Source organism: Saccoglossus kowalevskii, chromosome 21, assembly GCF_978046115.1.
Source record: "Saccoglossus kowalevskii chromosome 21, keSacKowa6.1, whole genome shotgun sequence".
Lineage (NCBI taxonomy): Eukaryota > Metazoa > Hemichordata > Enteropneusta > Harrimaniidae > Saccoglossus > Saccoglossus kowalevskii.
In genome coordinates, this window is record NC_140661.1 from 9,853,731 (window position 1) to 9,872,006 (window position 18,276).

Genomic DNA, 18,276 nt, shown 5'->3' on the forward strand with positions numbered 1-18,276 from the left:
TGTAAATGTTTGATTGGCAGATTACATTGTTCTATTGGTAATGCTCAGTCGTGATCATTTTACTCATGCAGTATTTTATTTTCATCAGAACAAATGAAATTTATTGAAAAATAAATCTGAAATTGTATGGTCACTCATGAGATATTCTTTATTTATATTTGCCATAAGGTATTAGTCACCTCGTAGCACACATTGACCCAAACTTGGCACGGTCAGCTGGCCACCATTTTGTTTCTAAAAATGCACAATTATGGGAAACTATTTGTCCTACACGAACGGTTGTTGCATCATTTCTTTGTTTTTATTGTTTGTCCAAGATAAATTATTAGATTAACGTAATTTGCATAAACCACTACAGGTACAAACGCAATTTCATTGAGTAATTTTTCATTGTCAAATTAATTGCATATCAATGAGTTAATTCCTGAAATTTAAATCTGTTCATCCAAACTCATTTTTCAGACCTTTATAGGCCGAGTGGAAAAAAACATAATCCATGGCTTACAGGTGTATTGTGGTTTTAGCAACTTAAGATGGCCAACTGACAACCATTGTAGTTGTAAATTATGCACCAAATTAAAGCATTTCTAGTATTCCGCAAACAAGTCTCAGGCCATGAAATTTCATAAAACTTATAGTGGTACATACATTTTTGTGCCAGGAGACAGTTTCGGACATTGAATGCCACTGTTGTCTCTCTTGACACTTTTTTTTGAATGTGCTAAGTGCTGACACATAATGCATTTTTGCCACAGAAGTCATATTCATGTTTGGGACTACATGACAGGCTCAGTCGAATGCAAGCACCTGCGGACCTTAACCAAGGTTCCCCCAAAGTCGCATTCGTTATCTAGTGGAATTGGCCTTCCCATTGAGTCTGTGGCACACGCACCCAGGGGTCGACCCTTTTGATGTTCAGCCTAGGGTAGGATTTTAACTTGGGTCTACCGATCATGAATCTGATGCGACAACCACTATGCTACCAGTGGTACATACATTGTACTGTACATGTACATAGGATATCATATCCATGATGCATGTCACTATGCTTTATACACATTGGATTCTGATTAGCTGACACATGGCCATTTTGTTTTTAAAAATGCTGTTCTGTAACCATGTCTCAGATCTGCCTGATTGCATTCACACAATATACTTGCATATATCACATGGTACATGCACATACATACATTCCTACATTCTTATAGTGGTTTGATTCAAGAAAACTGATGATACATTTAATTGAAGCATTTCCACCATAATAATTTTGAAAACAAATCCCAGGTATGTATGAATGGATACCCACCAAATTAGCTAGAGTCTTACTCACTGCATGCCTGGACAGATTGCATTCACCTCGTATATCCACCTACCGTAATATGGGACACATTTTTATTTGTGCTTACACTGACTGAAGCTATGTCATGACTTGTTTTGCTATAAATTTTTAAAGTAGAAGATATTAACTAAACTGCATATTGTAAATTATTAATTATTCACTGACTTTTAATTTTGCTGATAGGTAAAATTTGCTAAATTAAATGCATGCCAGTAAAAACTCCATATCTTCATTCACCTGTCCAGACAGACAGTTTCTACATTTACTTGTTACAACTACCGGGGTATATGTAAAATCTGTCTGTCTGGGACAGGTGTACAGGCCTTAATTTCAACCATTGAATAGGTGATTTTCCGTTCAATGTGAGATCTTGTGTATACATGAAAGGCATGGACCAAACGTACGGTATGCTGCAAACAATTTGATCTTTTTTTATAGTTCTTTGAAATACCAGTCACTGAGGGGAACATTGCAATGAGATACCTTACATGTACTTCATCAAAATTGATCACTATCACATTATTTAGCACGGGGATACTCATAAAACACTTTCACATATTCGTATCCAGCACGATGTTTTGACATCACTACTATGCTATGATCTTTGTTTATCCTGTTTTTATGTTCTATCTCACGCATAACCTGGGATCTTGCAGTAAACGAAAAAATGGTCTATTACAAATGTATATACAATCTTTGGAAACTTGTTCCCTCCTATAGTGTACATATGCTCAGTTACATGCTACAAAAAAGCAAAATTTGACTTAAACTACCATAATGCTAGGCCTTTTCCAGATCTCTAGTCTATATATATATCAATAATATCTTATTAAAAGACACTGGGCATGTGACTGAGTATTATTGTATAACTTATTAAGTTGTGTCCAGTGTTCAGAAACTTGATTTGCATACAATGTATACACTGGTACCCCTGCCCTTATGTTCATCAAACATGCATGATGTATATGTAAACCATGAACCTTGAACTTTTATTGTTATGTTTGTTGTAATGTTGTGCATGGGTTAGTAGACTTGGTAAATTTTAACTTTATTTACAGTGTGTAAGTGTGATGACTTTTGTCATGGTGGAATAACTGAGGTTATAGATATTATGTTCACATCTTTGTTTTTTGTGTCCTTTTATGTCGCTTTTTTCAGTTCCTAAACTGAATTTAAGTGCCACATTCAACTGTATTTATGTGATCTTATTGTAAAGTAGACATGCTCACAATGTATATCAAATTTTAAGTTGTTTTGGTTGTTATATTGATCTGTATCTAATGTTAAACTCAAAACCTGACTGGTTCCAACAAAGAGCTAAGAAAAGATTAGCTTCATGTTTCATCAAGTTTATATGTACCCCGTACATCGTATACTATTATGACATTTTACATGACTCAGAATTGTTGATTACATGTACTATTGGAAATTACAGAAATATATGGTCAACCAAAACATTGCATATCTAGTGTAATTGTGTACTTTATCCAATTTCTGCCATATTTAGGCCACTTGTAAAAATTGCTGGTGTGACCACAAGACAATAAAAAATTCTATCATTGGTGGAAAGGAAAGCGCTTTGGTCAAAGGGCCATACTGTATTGAAGTATTGTACTACCATAATATAACTATATACCTAGTAATGTGTTTCATGCTCGATAATGCTCAGAAACATTTTTCTGCATTGACTGGAAAATATCAAAAAAACTTGACATAAATGTGAGTATAAAAATCAAGGGGTCACTGTTTTCAAAAGGTATCTTGTGTATTGCATGATTGTATTCAGAAACCAGACATATTTTGTGAGTGTTCAGCAATCTACTATATGGAAGTAAGTTACAAACCCTGTTCTAATTTCTATACCCTAATCCTAATCAACCTAAAACTTGTGCGCTATATGGGATTTCCTTACTCAAAAGTTTTCCAAATCAAGTTGGAAGTTTAGTTGTACAAAGAAATTAACTTAATTTTTTGCTTCAGGCACATGTGTATTGTGCATTAATCAGATGATCGCTAATTAGCCCCTCTCTTATAGCATTGTTTTAAGATAAATCTGAATAAGGAATCTGAATCTGATAACAAATAAATTTCAAAAAATATAAATATAGAAATTGTTGACCTGACAGTGACTGTAAATGAAGCAAGTCACGTGCATATGACCATTCTGTTCAAATTATTTTTTTTGATTGTTGTCACCAGCTGACAATCTAATCTGTGTATATCTGTCTAACATCATGCACCAATTTGGCAACGTTTGCTGTAAATCCCTGTCTACTCAAATTGAAATTAATAATAGTGATGTTTGGACTTATACTCATATGATCACCAAATTTCTTTTCACACAAAATAGGTCAAATAACCATGAAACTTGTGATTTGGGTGGTCATTATCGTCTGTTTTCATGGTAAATGAGTCTCATCATATCTCAAAATATTTTTCAGTTACTTAGAGTAAAAAACAACGTGTATTTTTTGTATGATAAAACATTAAAATATGAGTGATTAGGTTATTTTTGAACATGACATTATTTACTAGTGCATGTGTTACTACTAGAGCAAATATGGTAATTTCACATTTTGTGTATTAAATGTCTTTTACATGTGTATAGTCATGCAAATCACTGTTACTTGAAACTCTATTGTTAGATATGCTAATTATCCATTGACCTCACTTTGATGCCTGTCCAACCATAATGATGTCATCGCTTTGATTGCCATGTCTTTTCATTTTCCATGAAAGATTGAAGAGGCGTCACCGACTTCTGTGCGAATGTTGTGTAATACTCGAGGTTTCATTGTTCTAGAAAAAAATGAAAATACCAATAGTTTTTATTGTTGACAGATTTGTCGTCTGTGAATCAAAATTGACCATGGCATTTTGTTCTCTGAAAACTCAGTCTGTGAATGTTCCAAAATGTTAATATTTGTTACTACATCAATGTTTGGGTATTTTAATGTGGAACTTCGATTATCATAATTAATTAGTTCCTGTTCGGATGAAGTCCGAAAACGGGGACTTATAATTCGGTCACTGTCCGTCCGTCCGGAGTCATATTTCAGAATCCTTTGGACCGATCCCGTTCATGTGCTTAGTACTTTATGTGGGACATATGCACATTCAGTGGTTTAGCGATTCGATTCAAAATGGCCGACTGGCAGCCACCTTGTTATTTGAAAATGTTGTATTTTGGACATGCTTTGTCAGTTTTCATTCAAACTTGGTACATATATTACCGGGTATACATGTTTGGATACATGTCCATGACAATTTGTTTCAAAATCAGATCAAGGATGGCCGATTGACAGCCATCTGACTTTTTGGCCTTACTACTATATTTCCAAGATTTATGTACCATTTTCATTCGTATTTGGCACATACATCATACATGTCACTTTGTTTCATAATCAGATTAAAGATGGCCGAATAACGGCTGTTTTTATTTGTGGCCATATTACTATATCTCTGTCACCCATGTATCATTTTCATTGATATTTAGTATGTCATAAATGGATACATGTGCATGTCAATTCAATTTGCAATTTGATATGGCTGACCGGCGGCCATCTTGTTTGTTTAAAATGTGATAACTTGGACATGCTTTCACTTGTGATCTATGTTTTTCTTTGCTATGTCTTAAACCGGAGGGGTCGTCATGCAACACATGTTCGAATTTGATGTAAATAAACAATCTGTTGTATACGCCACTTGGGACTCAAGTTTCAAGGACATGCTCGCGACAACCCCTCCACTTTAATATGACGAGCACAAAGAGAACTTTCAAAAATTTAATGACTTGTTTCAATAGTAACTTCAGAAAATAATGCTTTTTTTTGTTGGGGATTTTGTTAAGTTAAATACTAAGTTGTTGTAGAAAATGTTCGTTTCATTAGGGCGATCGTAAGTCTGCGTCTGCTGATGTCCAACATGGCGATGAAATTTTGTACCCCAAAATTGCATCTTAGAACGTTTCACAAGTTTATTTTGTACATTGAGTTATAATCTGAGATAACTATGATAGTTTAAACAATGTTAGTTTTTTTTCTCAAAGTTTGCGGACCTTTTTTCCCAAAATAGCAATGTCACCCATCTTGTTTTTTTCCTGACTGCTGCCAGTGGCAGTGTAAATACCACAGGAAGTTGTATGGTTTCATAGTGCAGTTTTAATCTGAATATATTTTTTTTCATTTCAGTGTTCATAGAATTTCCTAACCATTCTTCTAGTAACCATGTGCAAATACATTGTTTTATAGAACATGCATATTATGCTCAAGCCATTTGTTCATTGGCTAGTGGGTTTATGCAAATTGTGGACCTTAAGTTATTTGTATATCATTCATAATGTTTAATGAGTTGTAGAACAAACAATACATTTTATTTTGAGAAGGGCAAGATGGACATACAATTGTATTCATGAGTGCTTAGACCTTGGCTTGCTTTTGTTTGTCATCTGAGACAGTTATACCTTTTGACCACATATACATGTACTTGTATATGTATATGTACATATACTGTAGTGCTGCTCAGGTAGATAAGTAAGATAACTATATCACTAGGAGTGTGTAAACACAGTATACAAGGTCAAGAGTGCTAATACCTGTATTGTCATTGAGGTATTATTGAGAAGGAGACACAATGCTGCATTGTTCTTACTGAGTTCTTAGTATTCTGAGTCAGACTAAAGCTAATCCAATATGTTTGCATATCAGCTAAACCTATTGGCATCCACACACAAGGGAGGGACTTACTAGTGTTAGTACAGACTAAGGAACTCCCCAAAATCTTAGAATACACAAATAGCCATTCCTTTATTAAACCATGGAACTATAAACCCCAGGAAGAACAACGAAACTAAGAGGATTAAAAAAACCTTTGTCTTAGTTTATCTTACAGTGCTTTCGCTTTTGTTTCCACGACATTAGTCATACTCCATGTTAGTTGCCGCCGATACGCCCGTTTCAACTGCTTTGCTGGAAACGGAAAACTTGAAAAAAAAATTTCATATCTGCGCAGTAAAATATTTCGTTCACTACGCATGCGCAAACAAGTCGGTCTGCAGGGTGACCTTCAGTGTACCGGAAATCATGCAACGGGTCGGAGTTTTAGCGAGTTTTCATAATTTTTAATGTCGTTTTTAGATTACTTCTTGTTTTTTTCAACCCTTGAAAAAATAAGGTTGCGAAAGTTTGCGAAACATGGGGTTTGGTGAGCTGTTTGTTGTTGAGATATCCCGACTAATTCCGTGTTTCCCTTCGATCGCCAGAAGTGGCAATGTGTTTTTTTTTCCCGTTGAATGTCGATCATTTATCAGTGTTTTTGTCTTGGCGCCATTGTTTTTTTATGCTATAACCGGAACAACTCGGTCACGTGATCTCCCGGAGTCGTCCGATTGACTCCGAAAATGACCGATAGTCGGAGATAAACGTTCATTTGCGTAAATCGGCTTATTTTTTAATGCGACAAAATAAACAGTCAAAATAAACATTCGACATCGCGGCAACTATCATAGTTCAAAGGAAACGAAGTGGTTGTTCTTCCTGGGGTTTATAGTTCCATGATTAAACTTTGATTTCTCAGTACAATAACCAGGGTGGTATACATTATACCTGATGCTTATACCATACAATAACAATACAGAAAGCGAAAGTTGTACAATTACAGGAAATAGTACTGTCTATTTTTTTTTTAAAGAAAATAAATCTCTTGCTGAGCTCATACAAAATAATGTATTGCTTGCCATGTCAGAGATCACATGAACCACAGTCCCTCTATCATGATAGAGAGACTGTGCATGAACTCACTGTTGTGCATCCAAGTCCGTAGGCTAGAAAAAAACATTTATTGTCATTGTCATCGAACATTAATAGATCAAATACTGTAGAATACTTTATTTTCACTGGAATTAATTTTCGCTGAAAAGGCTTTTTGGGCATTTTTATGGAATTTATTTTCATTGATTTTTTGATGAGTTTAATGTGAAATATAGGAAAAAAAGTATATTCACTGGATTTTATTTTCACGGAATCATCCCTTCAGCGAAAATAAATTCCAAGCAAAAATAAAGTATTCTACAGCAGTTACCGGTAATTCATAATTGTCAAGAATGAATCAAAAACTTTCCAGGACTTTTGAAAATAAATTATTGTTCGTCTCACACAAAAAAATACACAGACTTGCAACTGCTACAAACATAAAAAAATGGAACAACATTCCATACAACATCACTATAAATAATTAGATCACTACTGTAACATGATGGATAATAAAGAACCTTGGGGAAAAACATGGTCAGTATTCGTACAGGGTATAGTTAGGCCGCTCTAAATATATAGCCTCCTTAATGTCACACTCTGATGGGTGGGTTTACAGATGAGTGGTCATTCATAATTTACTAAAGGTTCTGAATATAACAACTTTCCCTGTTGTAACAACTGCATTTGTTGTCTTTCGCTGCAGTTTTCTTGTAGTTAGATCGTAATACTTGCACTGGTCAGGTGACCACTCAAAACCAAGTTTTCCCAACTAGGTCAATATTTAAGTGTGAATAACAAAAAACCCATTTTGTTTTATAGCCAAGTTTTTTCAGATGATAATCATTGATATAATATCTGTTGTGGTCAAATTCACCCCAGGGGACTTCATTGCTCAACAACAAAAATGTCACCTATTGAGGGCATTTTAGCATTCACAGTGACAGTTAGGGTGACCTAACTTTGCTGAACCTTTTTCTAAAGCACCATAAATTACATTATAGTTAAGCTGTTCTAACTAGTTCACATTTGTTTGAATAGATCAAACTTCGGGGGCTATATGTTTATGTTTATAACAGGCTGCATAGTTAGTGCGTGTTACCGGGTATAAAAACAAACATTATATTACACAGTTCTTGAGCTTTCCTGAAGGCAGTTACCTCGATGCCCAACCAGTATCTGCCAAGTGCCGTAAAATATACAGATACCGTATTCCTTAGTGCCACATATACTCGTGTTAATGTCAGTCTGTCTTTGTTCAAAATATTTCATATTTTACTGATGCAGCATACAATCAATAAGTTTTTGGTTTATGTGTACTTTTATTATAGATGTGCTTCTGCATGTAGAACAGACAGCAGACATATATTTCCGATACTATTCCTGTACTCTAAGAGATTTTAATCTGGTTTATCCTTGAAACTCGGTGCCCTCTCAGTTCAAGCCCTGAAGTCATTTTGTTACACTGTTAATGTGTGTTAGCAGACACTGTAATCTAAATATTTGATTATTCTCTCACTGTCGATGCTGAGTTGAACCACTTCTATAATCATGTGAACTCTGATCCCCTTCTGTTCACTTTAATTGAGTAATAGAATGATCACTGCATCTCAGCCAAGTGAAGGTGGTTATAGGTCAGACGTGTACGTCACTGGCTTTCTTCTCAATTTCTTCACAATTTAACAAGGTGTCAATTTTATTCTATAATTTTGCCAGATATTATGTTGTTGGCCATATGACTTACAGATGCAAGATTTAAATTCAAGCTATAAAACAGAATCCAAATAGAATCAAATAGATTGTACATTAGAAATGATTGTACTAAACCAGAAAGCAACGTCACCTTTTTTAGGTAAAATTTTAAAATGTTGATATAGCTTAACATATTGGTGACCGACAAAATATTACTGGTATTATTGGCTGCAATGGTTGAATACATGTATGCGTGAATGTGTACATATACCTATACATATAATCATCATTTAATTAACATCACCCTCTGGTTAAACTATTAAATACAGACAATTTCTTGAATTTTAGTTTTGATACAGATGGAGATGTGCTGTATGTGTTGCCATTATTATTGTTGTCATGTAACTTAAATGACACTTGTGTGTCACTCTGTTAATAAATTAGACATGTGATTACATGGTAACAATCATGTGGTTAAGTATATTAAGAGAGATTAATATATTTATTCAGGTATAAAAAAAATACATTTCAAAACAATACATGAATATAATTATGACAGTGTCTGGAACTTTCATGTTTGATATTATTCACCTGATGGTTTACAAAAAAACAAACATGACATATATCATACCAGCAATTTAATTGTTTGAATACGTCGTTCTGAATTGGACATGAGCATGTTTTTAATTATGCAAGCTGTATACCATAGTTTTTCATGTTCAGAAGTACCGATAGGGCCCCAAACATGAATAACACGCATTAGGGATATATCCTGCTACCAACTGAAAATAATATTTTTCAATACGAACATAGAGTACAATGAAGAAAATTGCGACTGTTGGTATTTTGGGCTCAAAAGGGATGAGAGAGAATGAGAAAATTTTTCAGAAATACGCAAATGATGCCAAAAAAATTATTGCTGTCTACTAAGAATGTAATCGAGCATGCAACATTAATGGGCATCTGTATTTTTTTTTTAATTTGTTGATTGAGACGATTTTACATATATCAACACTGCCACTAACAAGTAACTATTTGAATAAACCTTGCAATGCCAAAATAGGGGTTTGAATTTGCTCCATCGCTTGGTGTATCTATAATCACTGTATTCTAGTTCTAGGGTTCCATTTTTATTTTACCCAGCTTAAAAGTGGAATGTTTTGGATGTTGTATCTCGTTTGTGCATGGTTTTTGATGCTTTAAAGTGATTTACAGAATTGCATTTAAAATGAAGTTGGTGTAATGGCAATAAACCATCGCTGAAGTCGGGTATACCACTTGATTTTGCACTTTGCACAATCTCCTAATTTGCATATGACATGAATAGTGCGAAATCTTGTGGTATACCTGCTTTTAGCAATAGTTTATTGCTTCATTTTAATACATGTAAAATAAGGAAACCAAACACTGGACCATAAGTGTCTCCTTGATGCTTTAATGCAGAACTATATGTACATGCTGAATATATACTGAATTCTCCATTTCGAAACAGGCTGGCGATAATACCGTAATGCTATTAGAGAATAGACATATTTATGTGCATGTATGGTAAGGATTAGAGCAAAACCTACGGTACTTATGTCTACATGTGTAGTGAATTTGCACTCTATGTGCACTCTGACTTTATTTGACATTACTTTTAAGTTGTTTTATTAACAATATAATGCAACACAATAGTGCAACTTCAAAAATGAAATAAAATCTTCAGTGCCGGAAAATAGTACATACTCTGCCTCTCAAAATGAGATTATTAATTTCTTGTGCGAGTACAGTGTGGGTAAACAATATTTATGGCAATTCATCTTGTAAATCTTTCTTCTTTAAATTCTGCTTGATGATTTGCTGTAGAGGGCCTAGTCAGTCACTTTGAACCAATCAAAAGGCTTGTACCATCTGATCTAATCTAATCGACATGATTAGAAAATCCACTGCTACAAATCCACTGACGTTAATATATCAGTGAACTGCCTTTGTGCATGCTTTGTTCATATCCTCATGTTATTACATATCTGCTGATCCCCAATTATTTGGTATGTGAAGCCCAAAACAGGGAAAAATAGTGAGAATTAGTCGAACTGCTTAGTTTTCAAACATGTCTGTCGTCTTTAAAAATACTGTGAACTATTGCTGCTAAAAATGTTCATGAATTGAAAAATGTTATTGCAGTTAGTTATGAAAAAAAAATTTCAAAAGTCATAGGCACTGCAACTAAATTTCTTGTTTTTCATTGACTCACAAAAATTTGTCTTTTGCAAGTATACAAACAAACATATAATTGTTCTATATTTGAAATTTGCATTATACTCCTCCCCTTGTAAGTTAGGTTGCTGATAACCATTCTCTGATATACGTGTATGTGCAGTACCACAAAATTACAGCATGTTACTTATGGTGATACAGTGACAAATGTATGATACCGATAGTAAAATTTATGTTTAATTTAATGGTGTTTTTCCTGGTTTATGACTACCTGTGGGTACTTTTTTTATGCTGGTGTAAAGTGAATTGTTAAAGTAAGCCTTGAAGAATATTGTAAACCAAAATAACGCTTTCTAATTTTAGTCAGGTAAGGTCGGGTCTTGTCTGCTTTCTTTTTTACTCCTATTTTGATTTTAACTAACAGCTATTAACTGACCTGTGCATTGTGAAACAAAATGAACAATTAAATAATAACACATGCTTGTGAGGGTAATATCACGATTTGTTGCCTGCCCAAGGGATGGTGGTCATGACCATGATATTGATATTATGGTCATGACCAACAGCCCGAGGATGGCTAAAGTTCCTTCAAAACCCTGAAAGCAACAGCAGTCAGAGCAGCCCCAGTGCAGCGAACGACAATTTGTTGTGCGCAGTATCGTTGCGCAGTACCGGTAGTTTCAGTGACGTCATCCATGTGATATACCCATGTAATATCCACTTGGCGGGCAATATACCATGTAATATCCATTTTTATTCCATGTCATGTGACCGAGTCTCAACCAATCACAGCATGCGTAACAGCAGTGAGATGTGATAAAGTTGTATAAAAATCTCTGAGAATATTTCAATATATTTATTTTCATTGATTGTATACAAACAGTATATTTAATAGCATGTGCAACATATAATAATATAAATTTAAATTAAAGCAATTACTTTCCTTTCAGTCGCAGATTATATAAAGGTTCCTGCAGGACCATTCACAACATTTTTGTTGTTGCTGATCTAGGGACCAAAACAAAATGTTATATTTATTTGCTCAGTTTTGGCTTTGTGTTGTAAATATCAAACTATATTTATAGAGAATACCATACACAAACAACAGGACAAATGAGGAATTGTAGGCAAAACTATCCATTGCAAAATGGTATTTTCCATCATATAGATATTAATAGTTGCCACAAATGTAGTGTACACAAAGTTATGCATGGTTTTGTAACCTGCAAAAAGGGGACAAGATGCCCTGGCAATCCAAGAATGTGAATGGATGGTGTTAAAATGATATGCTCCACATAAATGGCAGAAGATGTAGATATATTGCATTGCATCTGTAAACTCAGGTGCAGTTAATTTGTAGTAAATCTTACAAGACGTTTTATGGTAAAACATAATGTGTTTACATGTTAATCCATTGTTAGGTTTTGTATATCAAGAAACTTGATACATTGACACTCTACTATGATTAACTGCAATGAATGCTTGGCTAGAATCATATGTAGCTACTTGATTTGATGTGATGAATGATGGCAGCTTATACTATTATTTTCCTACAGTAATATTCACTACCAGTACATTGTACTTGAAAGTGGATAATGAATACTTGTAATATAAATCACTTTATTTTGCTAAAATCTTGAAACTAGCAGAGGATTGGGGAGTCATGGTGACTTTTGAAAAATTTCACTACCATATGACTAACATCTTCAGGTAGAAGTGAGAGCATTATCAATTGAGAGATTTAATACAATAATTTATATCTGTACATGCACCAATGTATGTCACGGTGCCACAGACCAGTGGGATATCAAAACTTGTTTATACTTTTTTTTTAATCACATGAGCTTGAACTTTGATTGACCCAAATATTTTTCTTGGCTTCAATTTACAGCTGCATGTACATTTAATTGCATATATCATTATTAAATTCTGATGTGCTCACCAGCTGGAGGCAGTGTCATTTCAAAATCGGTTTACCTGATCTAAACCTTTGCCAATTAATCTAGCATAAATACATTTTTTTAAAGGCCAATTTGAATTTGGAGCTCGGGTTTTACTTGTCTGAAATACATGTTGCCTACGGTATATATAGTTCTGTTAAAACAAGCGAGTTACTATTCAGTTGTCTGAATGGTAATTTGTATAGCCCTGGAGCTTAATGTACATGTACGTCTGCTTAAATGCATTTATTGCGTTCCAGACCCCCAATAACATCATGTCTTTCAGTAGTCAATGTTTTTAACAAATATTAAAAATTATGCATAGTTTAGTGAGGGATATACTAGTGTAAATAGCTAAGAATTTATGGTCATGAAATTTGTTATATTTGACAAATTTTGATCCTGTCGTGAAGTGATATCACGGTATGTTGGTTGTGGAATCAGGATGGATTAATTTACCATATAATTACTAAGTTTAGAAAATCAAAAGTATGTTGTTTACTGAAATTAATGCCAGCTTGACTTATTTATACATGGACTCCTGGGTTCTGTAGTAGACAGTGTGACTGCTATGCGTAAGCAGTTATATGTAACGAAATTATTAATGCTGACCCTTTCTGGTAGCCTGATATGAAAATGCTGGAGTTCTGTTAACAATATTTTTACAATTTATTGCCTATGCTCACTTACTGAAGGTTGTTGTGTAGATTATATAATAGTATGGTACTGTAAAGGGGGTAATTATTCACTGGGTTTTAATTTAGCTTAATTCGCTGACTGGAAAATGCGCTAAATTAAAACCCAGTGAATATGTAAAATTTAGCATAGAACACATTATCTAAATGACGAAACCGGGAATTTAAAACCCACTGAATATGCCTGAAATAGTAAATCAGTGAAATTTAAACCCAGTGAAAATTAGTCATTTTACAGTATTCTGCATTGAAAAGCTGTGTGGATACATGTACATTAGATAAATATAGGATTTCATAAAACATACCCTCTATGCTATAAGGTTATCACCAGATAACTTTTGTTTGTAGAGCTGGTTGATACAAGTGACATCTCTAGCTAGTACCATGAACTGAAAGTGAGTGGATAGAATCAAGTGAGTGGAACCCATGACTCCACAAATTCTAACACATCTGATATCGGGTGATAACCTTTTTATCACACAACAACTTTGAATGCAAAAAAAACACAAATGGTAAATTTACATAATTATGCTTACAAATCGTTAGCTAATTTCTGCTTGTAAGGCATGATGTCTGAGTGCATTGGTGGTTGCACATTTGTAGTCAGGGCTGCCCACGGCTATTGATAATTAGCAGAAATATTACCCTCCATCAATATCTTGAGTTAGTACCAATATTATTACAAGCTAGAGTCATTGCTTCTTTCAAGTAATTAACTTGATCGCTGCAATAAAATTGGTATCAATGTTTACTGTTTAAAAAAGCATAAAATGATGATGACATTTAACATGAATATTTTGATACCGATATTTACAGTATCTTATGTGCTAGTGATATTTCGCACTAAATGTCACTACTGTGAATGACATGCATCATAGTCATGTGACAATTACAATCCATATACATGTAGCATAAAACTTGTATACCATATGTATTAAAGTCATGTCGTAATTTGCCTTGATTCCCTCAAAAATGGACAAATATATTGACCATATTATTCATATATACCAAGGTAATTTGAGGAAAAATGGCTCCAAAACTTCTCAACTTCAAAGTTCGAACCCTGTGAGATAATTCTAACAATCTGTAATTGAGCAACGATTCAAATTAGCTAACTTATTCCTAGGATGTGCTTGACCTTGTAGTATGTTTGAGTAAATTGCTAGCAAAAAGGTGCAATTTTATAAGTAACAAGTTTGCCCCCCCCCCCCCAATGATTTTACAGGTTATTTACAGGGCTATGGATTGAATTTCCTCAACAATTAGTAAACGTTTTACCAAATGTGTTTATATATTGATGGCCCTAATAATAAACATGTTTTCATTAATCACTAGGGTATCTATTTTCTCTCCTAATTGTGCATATGCTTAGGTAACAGTATCTATGGTGAATATAAGTCATAGTGTATATGTGGGTGGTAATGTTCTAGCTTACTGCTTGTTCTATCTGAGGTGCATATGCTTAGGTAAATAGCAGAAGTGTGTGTCTATTATGTATGCTCAAAATAAGTCTTATTTTAAATATTTTTCAGTATAATATATGCAATTGTTGGCTGTGTTTCAAATAGTCTAGAGTAAATACACTAAATAAATAAAATAATGTGGTTGTGAGAAAAACAGGTAGGATGAATTGTATTAAATGTTTGTTTTTTTCATCTGACATTTTGTTTGCTGATTATTTAACAAAATCCATGTGTAATGACTTTTTGCAGAAAATTCTTCCTAATTTGGTCTAAATTCTGGGTTATGAATTGTTGTGCAATATGCTATAAAAGTTTAGCCTAGGCAAACTTATTTTTTTATTTGCTCTAATTCAAATGCATATCAGGAATGTGTTTACATGGTTGAAAAACTTATGTAAATATACTCGAATATTACGCAATTTTGTATAATTACACAACCCTGGAATATGCAAGTTAAAAAGCCTAGCTGTCTAAAAATGACATTTACCAATATAGCTCAAATGATAGCAAGAATGTAAAAATGCACAGCAAGTTTCCCTTGCATGTAGCTCTTGTTTCATACTTGACAGAAGTATGAGGGATAAACTGTTTCAACAAGAGTTTGACAATTTCCAATACACAGTGGTAACAGTAGGGTTTGTTGACACTACACTTCCCTATTGTAGCCTATTGGCTTGTACATTGAGAACATAGTTGTGGACATTGAAACCTTTGATAGTAAATGTGGGTCATGGCCCCTTAATAACTGCCATCTGTAGCTGCATCCCCTGGCTTGGACTGAGATGTAGTGGAATGTAGTTTAATGCATATTTATTTCCAGAGGCAAAATAGTCTTGTATAAGCTGTGAAAACTAAACAGCTGGACCACAGATTTTATTTTGAACTTTATGTTTTGAGATAAGTCTTTGATCAGAATTATCAAGTTCTTTTGTTCACTTCAGTGATGTGATGACACCCTAACTTGATGAAAATTAATGCTTCTGTTTTTTTGATTTTCTGACACAAAAAAAAGATTTTGCTTCTGTAAAAAATGATGTGGTTTTAATTTTTTTTTGTTGGCCAAATTGTTTTTTTATTTTTATTTTGGTATTCCAGTAGTATAAACTTGTGATATGTATGAAGAAAATTATGTATAATCGACCAGAATTTCATCAACTCTTATGTGGTCAAGTTAATATAAAAGTACATGGCGCTGACAAGACTAAAAAATTAAATGGTACAATTAAAATAATGGTTCATGTAGGAAAGCTCACTAGTTGCTGGATTGATACAAAACTCAGGCGGTAATCACTCATGTCTGCTGACGTCATCCTAAGAGAAAATATCAAGGGTTGTTTATATAAATGCATGATGATATGCAGAAAATGTTTGAAATTATTTTTACAATTTGTATTTCATAGACCTTGGAAAACTGTTTCTAATGTCTATGGTTTATAGTATAGAGCAGTACCGTTTGGTGCAACCTGGAATTTTTTGATAGTTATATCATTCATTTATTATCATATTAAATGTGTTTTGTATTTTGAGATATAAATAAAATTTATAATAGTTTCTACTAAAAGTATATAAAGCCAAAAAAGGTTGTAATAAAACATTATAATATTTTTAGCTCCGCTGTCGACTTTGTCGAGCGGAGCTTATCATATGAGTGATTGTCCGGCGTCCGTTGACGTCCGTGTCAATGTTTTACTTTTTCGACTTCTTCTTGAAAACTACAAGCCTGAATGTTTTGATACTTGGTGTATATGTACCTTGGGTAGACCTCTCTCAGATTTGTTCATTTCATGATGATATCTTCAATTCTCTAATTTTGGTGAATATTTTTGTCATTTTTGGTAAAAAGTGATATTTTCGACTTCTTGTTAAAAACTGTTCATTTTCTAATGATATCTTCTGTTCTCCATAATTGAAATGTGCATTGCAAACAGCGGAGCTATCTCAGCCGAGAGGCTGCTTGTTCATTATCTAATGATATCTTCTGTTCTTTAATTGAAATGTGCATTGCTAACAGCGGAGTTATCTCAGCCGAGAGGCTGCTTGTTTATTATTTATCATCTAGCAATGCAATTCTGTGTAATGGCTATGAAAATGTGCAATGTCACATGGTAGGATGTGATAAATAGGCACTAAGATTGTGATAAAATGGATGAATTCGAATGCAGACAATTGATAGCTAGTCTTCTTTGTAATGAAAAAAAGTGAAATCAGAGTAGAATGTTGCCATCAGTTCATCACTTCAATTTGAAGGTATGCGATATTCATCGCATTCACCTTTCGTGTAACGTGTGTTAGGACTGCTAAATGTGTATGTCTAGGTAAATAATTTGTACAAAGCAACCAATGTTGGTCACTATATGCCATCAAATTCAATGACTGGGGTCATTGTTTTAGATATCGTTGTCATCTATAATGACTTGTTCATTTCATCTTGATTAAATTAAATATATAATCAAACCATTCTTTCATTTACAAACACATACTGAGATTAATTTTAATTTGCATATTATAAAGTACTTCACAGTAATATCACCAATGTTAAAAGAAATGTTTTATGTTTGTGTTAAAACAAATGAATTATTAAATTGGTATGTTCTTTTTACGCTTGCATTTTTAATTATTGTTTAAATTGATGGAACAATAATTTTTGTGCAGATTGGCGTATTGGTGTATTTCACCACCAGACTTTCACACCCAAATTATTATGCACTATTTTTTCTATATTCTTCAATATTCTTGAAAATGAAATCTAATTTTGGAGCAGACAGAAAAAATTTGAGTCAATTTTGAGTCAAAATTTGGCTATTTTTGTCCCAATCTTCTGAAGGAAAGTACAGACTATAAACAGGACTATTTTGAGGGAACAGTTAGTGAAAAGGTTAAAGCATGGTTTTATTATGTAGTTATATGATGGGTTAATATGGTTGTCAAGAATTATTAAAAAAATCTGATGAATGCTATTTATTTTTTATGAAATAATGCTTTATCATGGTTATTCTTCCAAATAAATATTTTATACTTGACAGAAAAGAACAAAAAAAAGATAAATATGCAACTCTTTTAGAGTAAAAATTGTGATAAATATTTAATTCTATTATTTTTATATATGCACAACCTTGTGGTGTAAAGTAATTTTATTCAGTTCTATTGTGTAGCTGCTGATTCAAGACTGTATGTCCTTGAGGTAATCAGTATTGAGTGTGC

At 33.6% G+C, this 18,276-nt stretch overlaps 1 protein-coding gene across 2 annotated transcripts in view; it reads left to right on the forward strand.

The window, feature by feature from the left end:
- Positions 1-18,276, forward strand: part of LOC100376583 (protein LMBR1L) — a 39,507-nt gene that overhangs the window by 4,415 nt on the left and 16,816 nt on the right. The gene's annotated exons all lie outside the window — the stretch shown is intronic.